The sequence below is a fragment of the Canis lupus genome, chromosome 4 (assembly GCF_011100685.1).
Source record: "Canis lupus familiaris isolate Mischka breed German Shepherd chromosome 4, alternate assembly UU_Cfam_GSD_1.0, whole genome shotgun sequence".
NCBI lineage: Eukaryota > Metazoa > Chordata > Mammalia > Carnivora > Canidae > Canis > Canis lupus.
In genome coordinates this window covers 17876579-17894307 of record NC_049225.1, presented here as the reverse complement: position 1 = coordinate 17894307, position 17729 = coordinate 17876579, and the positions used below count along the sequence as shown (strand labels likewise).

Genomic DNA, 17729 nt, shown 5'->3' with positions numbered 1-17729 from the left:
TTGAGAGTCCCCCTTAAAATTTCTTGCAGAGCTGGTTTGGTTCCTGCCTGTCTTGGAAGCTTTTTATCTCTCCTTCCATTCTGAATGAGAGCCTTGCTGGATAAAGTATTCTTGGTTGCATGTTCTTCTCATTTAGGACCCTGCATATATCCTGCCAGCCCTTTCTGGCCTGCCAGGTCTCTGTGGAGAGGTCTGCTGTTACCCTAATACTCCTCCCCATAAAAGTCAGGGATTTCTTGTCTCTCACTGCTTTAAGGATCTTCTCTTTATCTTTGGAATTTGCAAGCTTAACTGTTAGATGTCGAGGTGTTGAACGGTTTTTATTGATTTTAGGGGGAGATCTCTCTATTTCCTGGATCTGAATGCCTGTTTCCCTTCCCAGATTAGGAAAATTTTCAGCTATGAGTTATTCAAATACATATTCTGGACCTCTGTCCCTTTCGGTGCCCTTGGGAACCCCAATTAAACGTAGGTTTTTCTTCCTCAGGCTGTCATTTTTTCCCTTAATCTATCTTCATGGTCTTTTAATTGTTTGTCTCTTTTTTCCTCAGTTTCCCTCTTTGCCATCAACTTGTCTTTATGTCACTCACTCGTTCTTCTACCTCGTTAACCCTTGTCATTAGGACCTCTAGTTTGGATTGCATCTCGTTTAATTTATTTTTAATTTCTGCCTGATTAGATCCAAATTCTGCAGTCATGAAGTCTCTTGAGTCCTATATGCTTTTTTCTAGAGCCACCAGTAGCTGTATGATAGTGCTTCTGAATTGGCTTTCTGACATTGAATTGTAATCCAGATTTTGTAACTCTGTGGGAGAGAGGACTGTTTCTGATTCTTTCTTTTGAGGTGAGGTTTTCCTTCTAGTCATTTTGTTCAGTGCAGAGTGGCCAAAAACAAGTTGTATTGGGAAAAGGAGAAAAAGAGAGGAGAGAAAGAAGGAAAGAAAAGAGAAAAAGAAAAAAGGAAGGAAAAAAAGAAAAACAAAGAGAAGAAAAAGAGAAAAAGAAAGAAAGGACAAAAAAAGGGGTGGGGGAAGCAAAGAGAAATCAAAAAGCAAAAAAACAAACAAAAAAAACAAAACAAAACAAAACAAAAAAACGGGGGTATCCTCTGAATCTGTATACTGTAAGTAAGTCCCTTGACTTCCTCTGGAACTTTCCAGTTCTGCTTGGTCACTAATTTGTTTTTCCCGTGTCCCTCTAGCTGGTCTTCTGGGGGAGGGGCCTGTTGTGATGATTTTCAGGTGTTAGCACTTGGGGGAGCTGCTGTGCCCCTGCCTGGTGCAGGGCTCAGTGGGGGTGTTTACCCCGTGAGGCCCCAGGAGGAACAGCCCCAGTGGCGGGGCAGCTCTGGAAACCTGGATTCAGCTCCGGCAGGAACTCCGTCTGCAGGGCCTGGAGGCTCCGGGGCGGGGCCGCTGATGTGCTCAGCTGGGGCAGGAGCGTCCTTGCTGTCCTGGGCCCTCCCGGCCTCTGCCTGTCCCGGGGGGAGGCCGGATCCTGGGCTGTGTCCCGGCGCCCTGTGCTCCGGGGCCTGCGCTGTTGGATTCACGCTCCCGGAGCCGCGCAGCCCCCTCCGCGGAGCCGCCCCCGAGCCCCTCCGAGCTGCTTCGGGTCCCGCCGTGCGCGCTGCAGCCCTTAGGGAGCTCGGCGCATCTCCCAGGGGCGCAGGTGTCTATTAGTGTCCCCGGGAGCCCGAGGGCATCCCCGCCCTCCTGGGTCCTGCTCCAACTCCCTGCGAGCCCCTTTCCGCCCGGGAAGGTTGGTGCAGCTCCTGCTCCTCCAGGACGGGGCTCTCCTGTCCTGGGGACACTCGCCCCAGCCTTAGCCCGGCTCCTCGCGGGGCCCCTCCCCCTTGGAGGCCTTTGTTTCTTTATTTCTTTTTCCCCGTCTTCCTACCTTGATAGAAGCGCGAATTCTTCTCAGTGTAGCGTTCCAGCTGTTCTCTCTTTAAATCTCAGGCCGAATTCATAGATTTTCAGGATGGTTTGAAGGTTATCTAGGTAATTTGGTGGGGACAGGTGACTTGGGGACCCTACTCTTCCGCCATCTCGTCCCTCCCAAAAATTAAAAAATCTTAAAAAAAAAAAAAAACTATGCAATTTCCTCACCTACCTCCCCTCCAAGAACCCTCAGTTTGTTTCCAATAGTTAAAAGTCTCTCATGATTTTTCTTCCTCTCTGATGACTTCTCATTCAGTTTTCTCTCCTTTCACCTATGATCCTATGGGCTGTTTCTTATATTCCACATATGAGTGAAACTATATGATAATTGTCTTTATCTGCTTGACTTATTTTGTTCAGGGCTTATTTGCCTCCAGTTCCATCCATGTCGATGTAAATGGTAAGTATTCATTTTTTCTGATGGCTGAGTAACATTCCAGTGTGTGTGTGTGTATGTGTGTGCGCGTGCACCCTTGTGTGTGTGTGTGACGTCTTGTTCATCCATTCATCTGTTGATGGGCATCTTGGCTTTTTCCACAGTTTGGCTATTGTGGACCTTGCTACTATGAACACCGGAATGCAGGTGCTCCTTCATATCACTACATTTGTATTTTGGGGGTAAATACCCAGTAGTACAACTGGATCGTAGGGTAGTCACAAAACTGATAAATTATTGAATGCTGCATCTGAAACTAATGAAGTACTATATGTTGGCTAACTGAATTTAAATAATTAGAAAAACATAAATTTAATGCATCTATGTAAGTAGCTCAAAACTGTTAGGTACAAATGTGATAATCTTTATGGTCCTCATAGTTCAAGAGCTATAATACTTAATAAGTAATCTAATGCACTACCCACTTGAACAACACAAAATTTGGTTTTCATAATAACCATTTATATTATTAGTAGTGACCCAATGTTCAAAAGAGATTCATTTGCCAAAATGGAAATTTTATTATTTATTCATTTTATTATTTGAATTGTAATTAATTATTATATAGTGTAATATTGGTTTCAGGAGTAGAATTTAGTGACTCATCACTTATACATGACACGCAGTGCTCATCACAAGTGCTTTTCTTAATACTCATTACTCATTTAATTCATCTCTTCCCTACCTCCCCTCCAGTGACCCTCAGGTTGTTCTTTATAGTTTGCCTCCATTTCTTTTTTATCCCCCTTCACCTATGTTCATCTGTTTTGTTTTGTTTCTTAAATTCCACATATAAGTGAAATCATATGGTATACATATACATATACATATACATATACATACCACATCTCCTTTATCCATTCACCAGTTGATGGATATTTGGGCTATTTCCATAATTTGGCTCTTGTAGATAATGCTGCTATAAACATCGGGGTGAATGTACCACTTCGAATCAGCATTTTTTTATCTTTGGTTAAATACCTAGTAGTGCAATTTCTGGAGTGTAGGAAAGTTCTATTTTTAAATTTTTGAGGAGCCCCCAGAGTGGCTGCACTGGTTTGCAAAAGCGTTCACCTTCCTCAGCACCCACATCAACATCTGTTGTTTCCTGTGTTGTTAATTATAACCATTCTGACAGGTGTGAGAAGATATCTCATAGTAGTTTTTAAAAAAAAAAAAAATTTCATTTACTTATTTATGAGAGACACACACACTGAGAGAAGGAGAAGCAAAGACGCAGGCAGAGGGAGAAGCAGGCTCCATGCAGGGAGCCTGATGCAGGACTCGATCCCGGGACTCCAGGATCATGCCCTGGGCCAAAGGCAGGAGCTAAACCACTGAACCATCCAGGGATCCCCTCATTGTAGTTTTGATTTGAATTTCCATGATGATGAGTGATGTTGAGCATCTTTTCATGTGTGTGTTAGCCATATACCTGTCTTCTTTAGAAAAATCTCTATTTATGTCTCTGTCCATTTCTTAACTGGGTTATTAAGGGAGGTATTGAGTTTGATAAGCTCTTTATAGATTTTAGATATTAACCCTTCATCAGATATGTCATTTGCAAATATCTTCTCCCACTCCATAGGTTGCCTTTTCGTTTTCTTGATTGTTTCCTTTGGTAGGTAGAAGTTTTTATGTTGATGAAGTCTCAATAGTTCATTTTTGCTTTTCTTTCCCTTTCCTCTGGAGACATGTCTAGTAAGAAATTGCTACAGCACAGAGATTGCTGCTTATGTTCTCTTCTAGGATTTTGATGGATTCTTGTCTCACATTAGGTGTTTCATCCATTTTGAATTTATTTTTTTTGTGTATGGTGTAGGAAAGTGGTCAGTTTCATTCTTCTGCATGTAGCTGTCAAGTTTTCCCAACACTATTTGCTGAAGAGACTATTTTTCATTGGATATTCTTTGCTGCTTCATTGAAGACTAACTGACCATATAGTTGTGGGTTTGTTTCTGAGTTTTCTATTCTGTTTCCTTAATCTACGTGTCTGTTTTTGCACCAGTACCATGCTGTCTTGATGACTACAGTTTTTAACACAGTTTGAAGTCCAGAATTGTGATGCCTCCAGCTTTGCTTTTCTTTTTCAAGATTCCTTTGGCTCTTCAGAGTCCTTTGGAGCTCCATACAAATTTTAGGATTGTTTGTTCTAGTTTTGTGAAAATGCTAGTGGTATTTTGATAGGCATTATATTAAATGTGTAGATTGGGTAGTATAAACCTTTTAACAAAGTTTGATCTTCCAATCCATGAGCATGAGATGCTTTTCCATTTCTTTGTGTCATTTCAATTCTTTTCATAAGTGTTCTATAGTTTTCAGAGTACAGATCTTTTACCTCTTCAGTTTGGTTTATTCATAGGTATCTTATAATTTTTTGGTACAGTTGTAAATGGAACTCATTCCTTAATTTTTCTTTCTGTTGCTTTATTTTTGGGGTACAGAAATGCAACAGATAACTGTAAATTGAATTTTTATCCTGTGACTTTGCTGAATTTTGTGGAGTCTTTGGGTTTTCTACATAGAATATCATGTCATCTGTGAATAGGTGAAATTTGACTTCTTCCTTGCTGATTTGGATGCTTTTTATTTCTTTTTGTTTTCTGATTGCTAAGGCTAGGACTTCCAGTACTATGTAAAATAACAATTGTGAGAGTGGACATCCCTGTGTTGTTCTTGACTGTAGAGGAAAAAAATTCTCAGTTTTCCTCATTAAGGGTAATATTAGCTGTAGGTCTTTTGCATACAGTCTTCGATGTTGAATTATGTTCCCTCTATCCCTAGTTTTTTGAGGGCTTTTATCAAGAATGGATAGTATATTTTGTCAAATGCATTTTCTGGATCCATTGAAGGGATCATATTGTTCTTATCATTTTTCTTACTAATGTGGTGTATCATGTTGATTGATTTGCAAATATTGAAACACCTTGCAGCCCAGGAATAAAACCCATTTGGTCATGTCAATAATTTTTTTTTAAACATTTCATTTATTTATTTATTCATGAAAGACAGAGAGAGAGAGAGAGAGAGAGAGAGAGAAAGAGAAAGAGAGAGAGGCAGAGACACAGGTAGAGGGAGAAGCAGGCTCCACACAGGGAGCCTGATGCGGGACTCAGTCCCGGGACTTCAGGATCATGCCCTGGGCCGAAGGCCGGTGCTAACTGCTGAGCCACCCAGGGATCCCCGGCAATAATTCTTTTAATGTAGTGCTGGATTTGATTTGCTAGTATTTTGTTGAGAATTTTTTCACCTATATTCATCAGGAATATTGGCTTGTAATTCTTCATTTTAGTGAGGTTTTCGTCTGGTTTTGAAATCGAGGTAATGGCCTCATAGAATAAGTTTGGGAGTTTTCCTTCCTTTTCTTTTTTTCTTTTTCTTTTTTTGGAAGAGTTTGAGAAGAGCAGGTATTAACTCTTTTAATGTTTAATAGAATTCCCCTGGAAAGCCATGTGGCCCTGGACTTTTGTCTGTTGAGAGATTTTTCATTACTGATTCAATTTCTTTGTTGGTTATGAGTCTGTTCCAATTATTTGTTTCTTTCTACTTCAGTTCTGGTAGTTTATATGTTTCTAGGAATTTATCCATATCTTCCAGATTGTGTGGTTTGTTGGTATATAGTTTTTCATAATATTCTCCTACAATTGTTTGTATTTCTGTGGTATGGATTGTAACTTCTCCTCTCATTCATGATTTTATTTATTTGGGTCCTTTCTCTTTTCTTTTTGATAAGTCTGGCTGGAGTTTAGCAATTTTATAAATTCTTACACTGAACCAGCTCCTAGTTTCATTGATCTGTTCTACTGTGGTTTTGTTTGTTTGTTTCTGTATGATTTATTTCTGCTCTAGTCCTTATTGTTTCCCTTCTTCTGTTGGCTTTAAGCTTTATTTGCTGTTCCTTTTCTAGCTCCTGTAGGTGTAAGATAGATTGTGTATTTGAGACTTTTCTTTTCCTTCAGATAGATCTGTATTGCTATGTACTTCCCTCTTATGACCACTCTTGCTACATCCCAAAGGTTTTGGACTATCATGTTTTTATTTTCATCTGCTTCCATGTACTTTTAAAATTTTAAATAAATAAAATTATCAAAGACAAGTGACTATTTAATATGTAAACAGTCTGAAGGGCACCCTACCGATAGATATGATATGATATGATAGATATAATCTTTTTTGTTCTTCAGGAAACACACTTTCCTGAGTGAGATGACTAGGTCATCCACGTTTTATGCTTTTGATTAACTGAATTATCTCAAAAAAAGATAAAATACTCTTTTCAATTGCTTCATTCTGCTCTTTTTTTCAAAAAATATTTTCAGGTGCAGCCCAGGTGGCTCAGCATTTTAGCACCACCTTCAGCCCAGGGCCTGATCCTAGAGACCCAGGATTGAGTCCCACATCAGGCTCCCTGCATGGAGCCTGCTTCTCTCTCTATCTGTGTCTCTCCCTCTCTCTCTCTTTGTGTGTCGCTCATGAATAAATAAATAAAATATTTTTTAAAAAAATGTGTTTTCAGTTTCCCAAAGAAAATTCAGATACTTCAATTTAGAGCCTTTGCAATCTATTTTTTAATCATGTATATTTTTTGAATGATTATTAATGTTGTTTTCATGTTACTGAATTTAATAAATATGATAATATTTAAATGCTTTATAAATTTAAATTCATAATTTAAGTATAAAATCTAAATATAAATTAAATGGTTTATAAATTTAAATCATAAAATCTGGGCAAAATGCTAAAACACATATTTGAAAGTATTGAAGGTTGAACAAAATCAGATCGAAACTAGTAGTGAGTTGACCATTTATGAAAAGGTGATGCCTTAGGTAATTTGCATTTATATGACTTAGTTCCTTAAAATACATCCCAACATTCACAGTGTGAGATGACTCATATTAACAAACAAAAATCCATCTAACATTCAGCTACTAGAAGTAGTACAGCGAAGATGGGGGAATCTAGGAAAGGACATACCCACAGAAGAGCAAGTTCCATAATTGATGTATGCCTACCATAAACTCCCAGATTACTCCTAAAGTCTTTATGCACATGAAAATCACAGCTGAAATTCTGGAAACAATGAACTTTTGCAGCTGCTATGCATCACATGATTGACAGATTTTGGTGTTTAAGTTCACAAAAGTTAATTACATATTGGAAAAATATTAAAAATTTTCAGAGGAGTCCCGCATCGGGCTCCCTGCATAAAGCCTGCTTCTCTCTCTGACTGCGTCTCTGCCTCTCTCTCTCTCTGTCTCTCATGAATAAATAAATAAAATCTTTAAAAAAAATGTTTTTCAGAGGAAGATAACAAAATGCAGAGAATCTGAAAGGTATCATTCATAATGTGTAATATAAATATCTCTAAGTCTACTAGAAATACAAAGAAACTAGGAAGTATAATCCATAGTCAGGATAAAAAGCAATTCACAAAAATTGACACCAAGATGACCCAAATGTTATTATTAGCAGTGAAGGACCTTAAACCAATTATAACGGATGATGCAAAAGCATAAAGGAAAAAATATTTTTCATGACTAAAAATAGAGAAAACTAAACAGAAGATGAAAATGGAAAAAAACAAATCAGAAATTCTAGAACAGGAAATTATAATAACAAAGTTTAAAATATGATATTAGTTTAACAGCAAGTTGGAGAGAGCAGAAGGAAAGATCAGTGAGATTAGAGATATTTTAATAGAAACTATCTCACATGAAAAGTAGACACAACAATTTAAAAAATAAATTGGGGAGAAACATCAGGTGGTATACAGGTGATTTTTAACCCAGATTGAAAGCAGATGGAAAGTGGTACAAAAAATATAATGATCTAAACATTTACTAAGCTTGGAAACAAACAAACAAAAACCCAAAAAACAACAAGAAAATCAAACAAAAACCCCATAAACAAATAAAAAACCCACAAACAAACAAAAAGCCCTTGAAAACACAAATACAAGCAGGATAAAACCACAAATAAAAATAATATCAACGCATGGAGAAAGTGCTGGAAACTGAAGGTGAATAGAAATTTTTGGACACAGGAAGAAAAATACAAACAGAATAATACAAATAAATACAATACAAAGAGCTGACTTCTCATCAGGAAAAATAAAAACTAGGAGACAATGGATTAACAATATTCAAGTGCTTTGAAAGTGGGAGAAAAAACCCTTTTAAGCCATAATTTTCTAACCATTAAAATATCCTTCAGGAATTAAAGCAAAATATATTCTCTGATAAACAAAAATGGAGAGATTATCAACCAGCAAATATGCACTGAAGAGAATGCTAACCCTTCATGCTAAAGATGAGACACCAGATAGAAACTTATATCTATATTAAGGAATGAGAGGGAAGATCCCATTTGATGAGGAGAAAATAAATCTTCAGAGTTAGAATATTTGGTTAGGGTAACTTGACAAGATGGTCAGAACTAGAATTTAATACCAGGACATAAAACACAGGACTCAAGCTTCTATCCATGAAGTCTCTGTCTTCCTTTCTTGCTATCACTTACACTTATCCATTATTCATTTATATACTCATCTCAGAGAGACAGACACACACACACAAATACAATGAATCCATTAATTGAAAATTAATGTCACCATAGAAAATCAATCCAACTTTCTTTGTATGTCATTCAACACAAAGTGTAATTACCTAGAAATTACAGTCCAAATGAGTGAGAATATTAGATTATAATTTCCTTAGGAGAGTATCTGGTTTGAACAACATGTAGAGGATGAAAATAGAAGTGTGGACCAAGATGACAAGTCATAAATTCTGCTCTCCCTAATTGTTGGCCCCAATTTTCACATGACTTTTCCCAGGGACTTTGGTATATTCTAAGATCTGAGAACCAAGTCCAGGGCAGAGGGCAGGAGAGTAAGGTAGGGTACTATATTTGTACAACTGCCCAGTGGATAAGAGGATATCCTTTTTTTTTTTTTTTAAGAGGATATCCCTCTCACTAATCATTATGGTCATTGTTTATAAATTATCACCTGTAACACTTCCGCACTCTTATGTTTTATGACAACACAAAGTTTTGTAAAATGTCCTTAAGGGGCACAATCAAGGCCCATGATCTTCCACCTGCTATGCCCTGGAAGCTCCCTACATAAAGAAAAAAGAATAAGCCCCATTTTCATTAAATAATTGTAGTTAAGGACACACATTGGATACAAATTACAAGCAAACAGGAGAAATAAAACACAGAGACCAAGAAAGTCAAAAAAAAAAAAAAAAAAGAAGAAGAAGAAAAGAAAATAATACAAGTACAAATGCAATCCAGTCATTAGGTTCATGGCAATTAAAAATAAATGTAGATAGAGTTGTCTACCTGAAAAAGGACACTGTTACCAATTACTGGTTCAAACACACAAAAGACACACACTGTCACCTTCAAACCTGCTCTCCCTCTTTCCTTCGATAGCCATCCTCTTCTCAGAGTCAAGCCCTGCTGGTACTCTTTTTAGGTAGTTTTCTGGAAGCAGTTCTGAGATTGGGCTTTAAGGCCAAATGATTTCTTATGGAATTGCTCCAAAGGCTGACTGGTAAGGGGTGTAGAAGATAAAATGGAGAAAGACAGAAAGCTAAGCAAGCCATCAAGTTTAGACAAAGTTCCAAACTCCATTTGTATAAAACAATGACCTAGTCTGCCAAATACTATCCATGTATGTTTTCCAAGGCTGCAAGGCCATATTGCTTTGTTTGGGAGGTAATTGTATTCCTCATTGGGAATATTCAGGTCTTCTTCAGCATCATCTGTGCAGGAAACCTCAACCATATCTTATGCTAACACTGTCAACCTCTCATACCATAAGTTCAATTACATTTTTAATATATGTGCTGCCGAAGCGAGCACATTCAATAACACTTTTTTTTAAAAGATTTATTTATTTCGATGAGAGACATAGAGAGAGTGCAATGGAAAGGAGCAGAGTAAGAGAAAGAGAAACTCAAGCATACTCTGTGCTAAGCAGGAGCCTGAGGTAAGGCTCCATCTCACAACCCTGAGATCAGACCTGAGCTGAGACCAAAAGTTAGCTTCTGAGCTGACTGTGCCACTCAGGCACTCCTCAATTACATTTTTTATAACAAAATCATCAGAGATTTTGATTATCATATTACCATCAAAGATGATAAATCATATTACCATCAGAAATGATAATATAAAGAGAAAGACATTTCTTCTCAACAAACAAATTAGTAAAAAATTCATAAAAGCAAGAAGAGAGTTTCCTGCTTAGTCAATAATGTACTTGATAAAGAAAGATCTAATGTCATTAATCCAGTTTTATACTGCATATTGGCAACATTGAGCTATTTTAACTTATTTAGTTTTGTTTTATATATCATAATTTGAAAGTTTATAGTAATACACTGTCAATTATTACTGATACTTGTGGATACAAATCTTAATACATGTAAGTAAATAAAATCAATGTAATTCACAAATTATGACCTGTCTCAAAAAATATTGAGAGAAATCCAGTATCCTCTGTCGACAGCAAAGTGTCTTATAAATATGTTATAAATAACTTGTAAGACAAGTTCAGAGAATAAATATTACTTAACTGGAGCATATTTGACAGCCTTTATTTAAAACAACTTCTTAATTTAAAATATACTTTTGTCTTGGTTGAGCTTCAGAAAAGAGAGTATTAGCAACCAGTTTCTGCCATTTAAGTTAAAATATGTATCATAATAAGTCAAATTTCATTTCTTTGAAAAAAGTATTGGAAATTAATGGAGATTAGTGTGAGATGAGCTTAAAAGGTTTTATGTTAATGAGCTTATATAATGAATGATATCAAGGGTAGAGGAGTGCGCTGATAGAACTAATATTTCTAAAAATAATGTAACTTCGAGTTGTAAGTTAAAATTGAGCAGTATAGGGGATAGAAAAGAAGAAATGAAACAAAGTAGGGGTCTATGTAATAGGTAATGTAATGATCATGTAGTCCTAGAACAGGCAGGGTCCCTGACTATGAGGAAGACGGATAGGTTAGCTCTCTCATTATTTCATTTTGCCAATCTATTCTTCATGACTTATCTGGAAACTTTCTATGGGAAGACAAAATAGCCACTTTCCAAGTTCTATAATTTCTAGTTATATGTAAGTAGGATAAGAGATATAGTGTTCTTATAACCTCACTTAGTCCGCAGCCTGACACAGTATTGGTGCTCAATAAATGCAGTTTTCTAATATATGAATGAATAGCTTAATAGGAAAAATTGGATCTGAGTGTGATTTCATGTGACTTCATGCCAGCCTCTTAACTATTATGGGTTTTTAATTTCTAATCTGTAAAAGGAGAAAAAAAAAACCTATATCACAGACATATTAAAGAATAAGTAAAATAAATTTGTAAATGAACAAATAATTTAAAATTGTTTGATGTTATTCCTATTACTATAATATATTGGTTGTAAGCAACATTGTACTTGTAGGATTTTATATTCAAAAAGTTACTTAAATTGGGCAGCTGGGTGGCTCAGTAGGTTGGGCAACTATTTTCACCTCACATCATGATCCCTGGGTCCTGGTATTGAGTCTCATGTCAGGATCCCTGCTCAGTGGGGAGTCTCATTGTCTCTCTGACTCTCATTCCTGCTCGTGTTCTCTCAAATAAATAAATAAATACATAAATTACTTTTTTCTTTTTTTTAAAGATTTTATTTATTCATGAGAGACAGAGAGAGAGAGAGAGAGACAGAGACAGAGACACAGGAAGAGAGAGAAGCAGGCTCCTTGCAGGGAGCCTGACATGGGACTCAATCCCGGGTCTCCAGGATCACACCCTCAACTGAAGGCGGTGGTAAACCACTGAGCCACTTGGGCTGCCCCATCTCTTTCTTTTTAAGGTTGCTTAGTTTAATATATCTTGAAGGTTATTTGTTCTTAGGTGCTATATATATTTATTTGTAGAACAAACTGTTTGGTCAATGTAAGTGAGAAGTGAAAATTAAACTTTAGAAGTGTCACCATATGAAAAAGTTAGTCATTTTTATAAATGTAAAATATACTTTATTAATCTTTTGCCTAATTTAAAACCTACATGAATTTTAGCTTTCACATTTTAATCCTAGAAAGTAACTTGATGGGTAACTGGAAGCAATGAATTAGATTTTTTAATTCATTACCATTTTATTGTGGCTTTTTACAAAGTCATTTAACCTATCTGTATTTCAGTTTTGTTAACTTTAAAAAAGAAAATACTGGTTGAGTTAACTATAGTTTAAGAAAAAAAGGAGTGATCCACTTATATAGACTTTAGATTTTTTATAGATAGCAAAGTTTTATGTAACAATAACTTCATTACAAGGAAAACTGATGAATAGCGAACTCTTGTCTCAAAAAAAAAAAAAACACAACAGGATTAGTAAGACACTGTATTTGAACTTTTAAGACACCAACTAGCACATCATTTCTTAAGTGAAAAGTGATCAGAAACATTCTGGGTTTCTCTTGAAATTGAAGAAAAAATTCTTCAACACGGTAAAGAAGTATAAGAAGATTTAAGAAATTTGGGTCAAGTTTAAATGTCACCAAATCTCTCCTATTTGTCAGGAACATAAAAGATGAAAATGTTCAGATTTTATTTAACTTAAAATAAAAATAACAATGCTTTACCATGTGGAATCTTCACCATTTTACTCTCTATCATTTTAGGGAATAATAGAATCTCAGCATTGGAAGGGGCATTAGGGTCATCTATTCCAGTGCTGCCTCTAAATGCCTGAACCCCCTCTATTGTACTTCACTTAAATGTTGGCTTATTTTCCTACCTACTTCCCCACACAAATTATTTCAATTTGGAAAAACTCTACTGCTTAGCTATTGCTTATACTGACCTACATTTACTTCCTATAAATGTTTCACATCCTGGGTTAAAATGAAGCAAGAACAGAAGAAAGTGCCAGGACAGCTACACAGCATAATGGCATGTGGTAGATCCATATCTTTATGTCCTGTTGAGAAAGCAACACAAACACAATGAGAAAACAAAACGAAAGAAAGAAAGAAAAAGAAAGAAAGAAAGAAAGAAAGAGAAAAAAGAAAGAAGAAGAAAGAAAGAAAGAAAGAAAGAAAGAAAGAAAGAAAGAAAGAATCCCAGAGATAGTAATAGCTTTCAGTGCTTTCTAAGTCCAACTTTAAGAAAAAAAAGCTTTGTAAATTTGAAAAAAGGTCTTAGCAAGGAGACCAACATTTAGTATGATTCTAGTATATATATATAGTTTGTTTGAAGTCAAGTCGAAGGAAAGCACCTTTCTCAGCTTGTGATATACAGATGGAAAATAAATTAATTTAAAGATGTAGGAATCTCTATGTTTAAATTTCTAATGCTTTATCTCCATATCTGCAATCATTTCAATATTAGAGCCATTGAGATCTTCCAAGAGAACAGACTGGCATTTGAAATGTTTTAAAAACCATCTCCTCTGGACTAAGTCTCTCTCAGTACATTCCCCCATCTTCCAGCCTCATGAGGTAAAGCAAATATCAATGGATAAATTAGATTTCAGAAGCCAGGAGTTTCAGAGATACACATGAAAAAGCATGGTAATAGGCAATAAGTCATCAGGATTTGAACTCTAGGCCTCTGAAGGGAAAATGCTGTGTAAGTTGTGGTTACAGTTTTCAGGGTATTTGAGAAGATGGGATGTTGCTCAGGTAGAGACTTGCACCAGGGGAAAAAACAGAGATCAAGGTTGCCTACAGACTAAACTGAGATGAGTTATTCCTTTTCACATGATTCATTGAGGGAGAGCTCTCTGGAGAGAAGGGTGTGAAATAAAGCAGGGGAAAGTACTTAAGAAAGAGCCTCGTCTCCATTGGGACTAGGCCAATTGAGGCATCAGCCTCAACCTGATACAATGGGAATTCAGGAGTGCACATTGCCCCAGACAGTTGTCAGACCATGGGGCAAAGAGGCTTCCCTTTTCTATCCCCGTGTCAAGCCATCATCAGCTTAGGATGACTCTGGTGGACACTGGGAATTAGACCTACATCCCATGCAAAACATAGTACAGTTTGAGACAAAGTCAGAGGGATATCAGCTGCAGGAAGAATGGCATGGAATCTCAAAGTGTTGGACTAGAAGTATTCAAATACCTCCAGCTAAAACTCAGGTTTGATAGTACAGTCCTTGGTATTGGTGAACAGGGCCCATCAGGAGTGAACAGTGACTATATATGTTCTTCAAATAAGCACAGTTTTGGGGAGACAGGAAATACTGTGAGTGAAAGCCTGGCAGCTTTAGAAATCTCTTAACCTATCATTATATTTAGTGATTATCTAAATATTGCTTTATTATTTTCAGAATTGCTTCTGACGCGTTACCGGAAGATCTGATGATCATACATCTATTAGAAATGTGTCTCTTTGGTCTAGTGATCTTTAAGATATGTCATATTGCCTACTTTTTAATGCATTTGACAGAATTCCGGGTTAATATGGACCAAAATGAAATCAGGGAATACAAACTATTTTAAATTTTAAAGATCAAAAATATTAAATCTGGATGAGGTCTTGAAAGTTGCCACATCAAAATTAATTCAGTTGCAAGAATTTCAATTGACAGGGAGACACATTCAAGTGGCTTAAAAAAAAAAAAAAAAAGCAGTCATTGATTCAAAGGCAGAGTGGGTTCCAGAGAGAAGTCTACCTTATCAATAGGGCTATTTTCCTTTAATTCTTTTGGCTTTGTCCTTCTTTGTGCTTTGGCTTTCCTCTCTGGGATACTTCTCTCTTGGTGATATTAAAAGCAAGGTAACAGGCTTCCGGTCACCAAACTGAGACTTAAGAGTTGTAGTTTAGGCTCTCCCAGAAATGGACTCTTGATCCATTTGATGAGGAATTGTCTGGTCCGCACTAATTAGGTAATCTGCCTGGCCCCTACCATGCCCTAAAGAAAAATGATGGCAACAAGCACCACAATTTTTGCCTAGGAAAACTTTTCTTGTTCCCACTTCTTTCTGCCTAGAAAGGCCCTCCATTCTGTACATCTTCTCAGAACTCCTTTCTATCTGCTAGATTAAATGCTGCCCAATTCATGAGTCATTGAGTAAATCCCCTTAGATCTTTAAAATTTACTCAGTTAAATTTTTTTGTTTGTTTGTGTTTTTAATAGCAGCAAACGTACCTGACACAATTCCAGGCCCTAAATACATACACTGCATTCACCAACAAATAGAGAATTTTTGTTCCCTAAAATTTGGAGCAAAATATTAAACTGATTCTGACTTGTCTGGCTTAGGCCTGATGCTCATATGTGTGGCCAGGAGAGATTGAATATTCTGGTTGGCTTGTAAAGGATACCATTCTATGCCCCTTGAACTGGTAGCAGGGTCAATTCCCTCAGAGCTCTGTAGATTGTCAGAGATGTCTAAAGCTATTGAGGAAGGGAAAGGAAAAGGTAGATGTAAGAAGGCAAACACATGTCTGCTATATTATCTACTATGCTCTCACGTTTATGGATTGGGAGACAGAATCAAAGCAGAACTTAGGCACTTAATGAGAATGGAAGACCCTCAGTCCTCTGTCAGGCCAAGGCTCTTTCTATCACACCAATTCCTTCACACTGCCTCTACATAACTATTTCTTCAAAGACTTTCTAATAAAATCACAGGTAATTTTCAGTGAGATTTGTAAAATGGGAGTAAGAAATGTAAACTTAGGTGTATTGTGCTGCTCATTTTCTTGTGCTAATGACAGTCCTGTGTTAGAATCATCTTCCAATAGAGGTTTAAAGAAGTGTAGATACTTGGGATTCATTGCCACAGTTTAAGAGATTCCGGTTAGAGTTATGAATGCTTATATTATTCCAAGCACTCTACAAATGATTACAGAGTCAGGATAAAAACTCTTGCTGTCTATGTTTGAATATCATTAACACCAAGACACCTTCATAAAGAGATCACGTGATTTTCTTTTAAATTCTGGACTTGTTCCCTTGAGATGAATGTTTTAGTCAGCAATTTTATTAGTCAACAATTAAATATTCTCAAATTTTGATTTAACTCACAGAGAATCGTGAGGGCATGGGGAAGTTGTCATTGGACTTCGATAGGAAGTAAAAATATCTTATTAAAGACATTCTTGGCCACCATTCAGTTACCAAAGATCCTCACTCTTCAGAACTGAAGTTAGAGAAAAATTACTCCTTTCTAACAATATTTCTCTAAAATACAATGTAGGAGAGTAATTTAAAAGATTATAGACTTGAAACAGAATGATTATACACTGGAAATTCTTTTTTTTCTTGAATGTTTTGAAGGCAGAACAGTTAGAAATATCATGAAACAATAAAACAAAATCAAAGCTTATTCTAAAATATATCATTCAGTTTGGAAAAATAATTGGATTCTAAAATAAAGAGTATAGTTTGAATGAGATTAAAGACTATAATAAACTGTTCATTGTTAGTTGTTTTGTAAACTTAATTTCCTTAGCATTAATCACTTTTAGTTTAAAGTTAATACAGCAAGGCATGTAAAATCTAAATATTCATAAAGTATGAACAAAATATTTCATGCAGTACTGTATAGAACTGAAGAAGGAGAAAATCTGTGCTTATCTGAGCACAACAACTGTCCAAAAAAAGAAAAAAAAGAAATATGCCAATTAATTTCTCTGATAAATTGAAAGATAAACACGAAAGTTTCTCACTTAACTGATTAAATTCTCTTTTGTCTTGGGTAGAAAACTGCTTTAAATAAAGTTAAAAGAATTAAAACATCTGAAAAATGTTAAACTGAATTGTTTGTTAATAAATGTTGATCTCATGACCGGAAAGGAAATCACTTTTTTTTTTTTTTTTTTTTTTTGGTTAATCCATCAGCGACTCTTTATTATACATAAAAGCTTCCATGATTTTGATTGGATGATTTAACACGAGACAAAGGCAGCTCACTCCTAAGCAAATTTGTGCTGTTTTCACCTATTTCCAGTCAGAGCAGAATTCCCAATGATTTTGTTTGTTTGCTTGGTTTTTGTTGTTTCAAATTTTTATTTAAAAATAAGATAAACTGTATGTTTAGTTAACATACAGTATAATATTAGTTTTAGGTGTACGATGCTTCCATACAACACCTGGTGCTCATCACAAGCACCGTCCCTAATACCCATCACCCCATTTAACCCAACCCCTCCTCGCCTGCCCTCCAGCAACCCTGTTTATTCTCCATAGTGAAAAAGCAGTTTTACATGGGATGCCTGGGTGGCTCAGTGGTTGAGCATCTGCCTTTGGCTCAGCGTGTGGTCCTGAGTCCTGGGATCAAGTCCCAAATCAGGCTTCCTGCATGGAGCCTGGTTCTCCCTCTGCCTATGTTTCTGCT

The 17729-nt window shown here is 36.4% G+C and overlaps 1 pseudogene; it reads right to left on the bottom strand.

Moving 5' to 3' along the window:
- Positions 1 to 17729, bottom strand: part of LOC100687454 — a 70843-nt pseudogene that overhangs the window by 50555 nt on the left and 2559 nt on the right.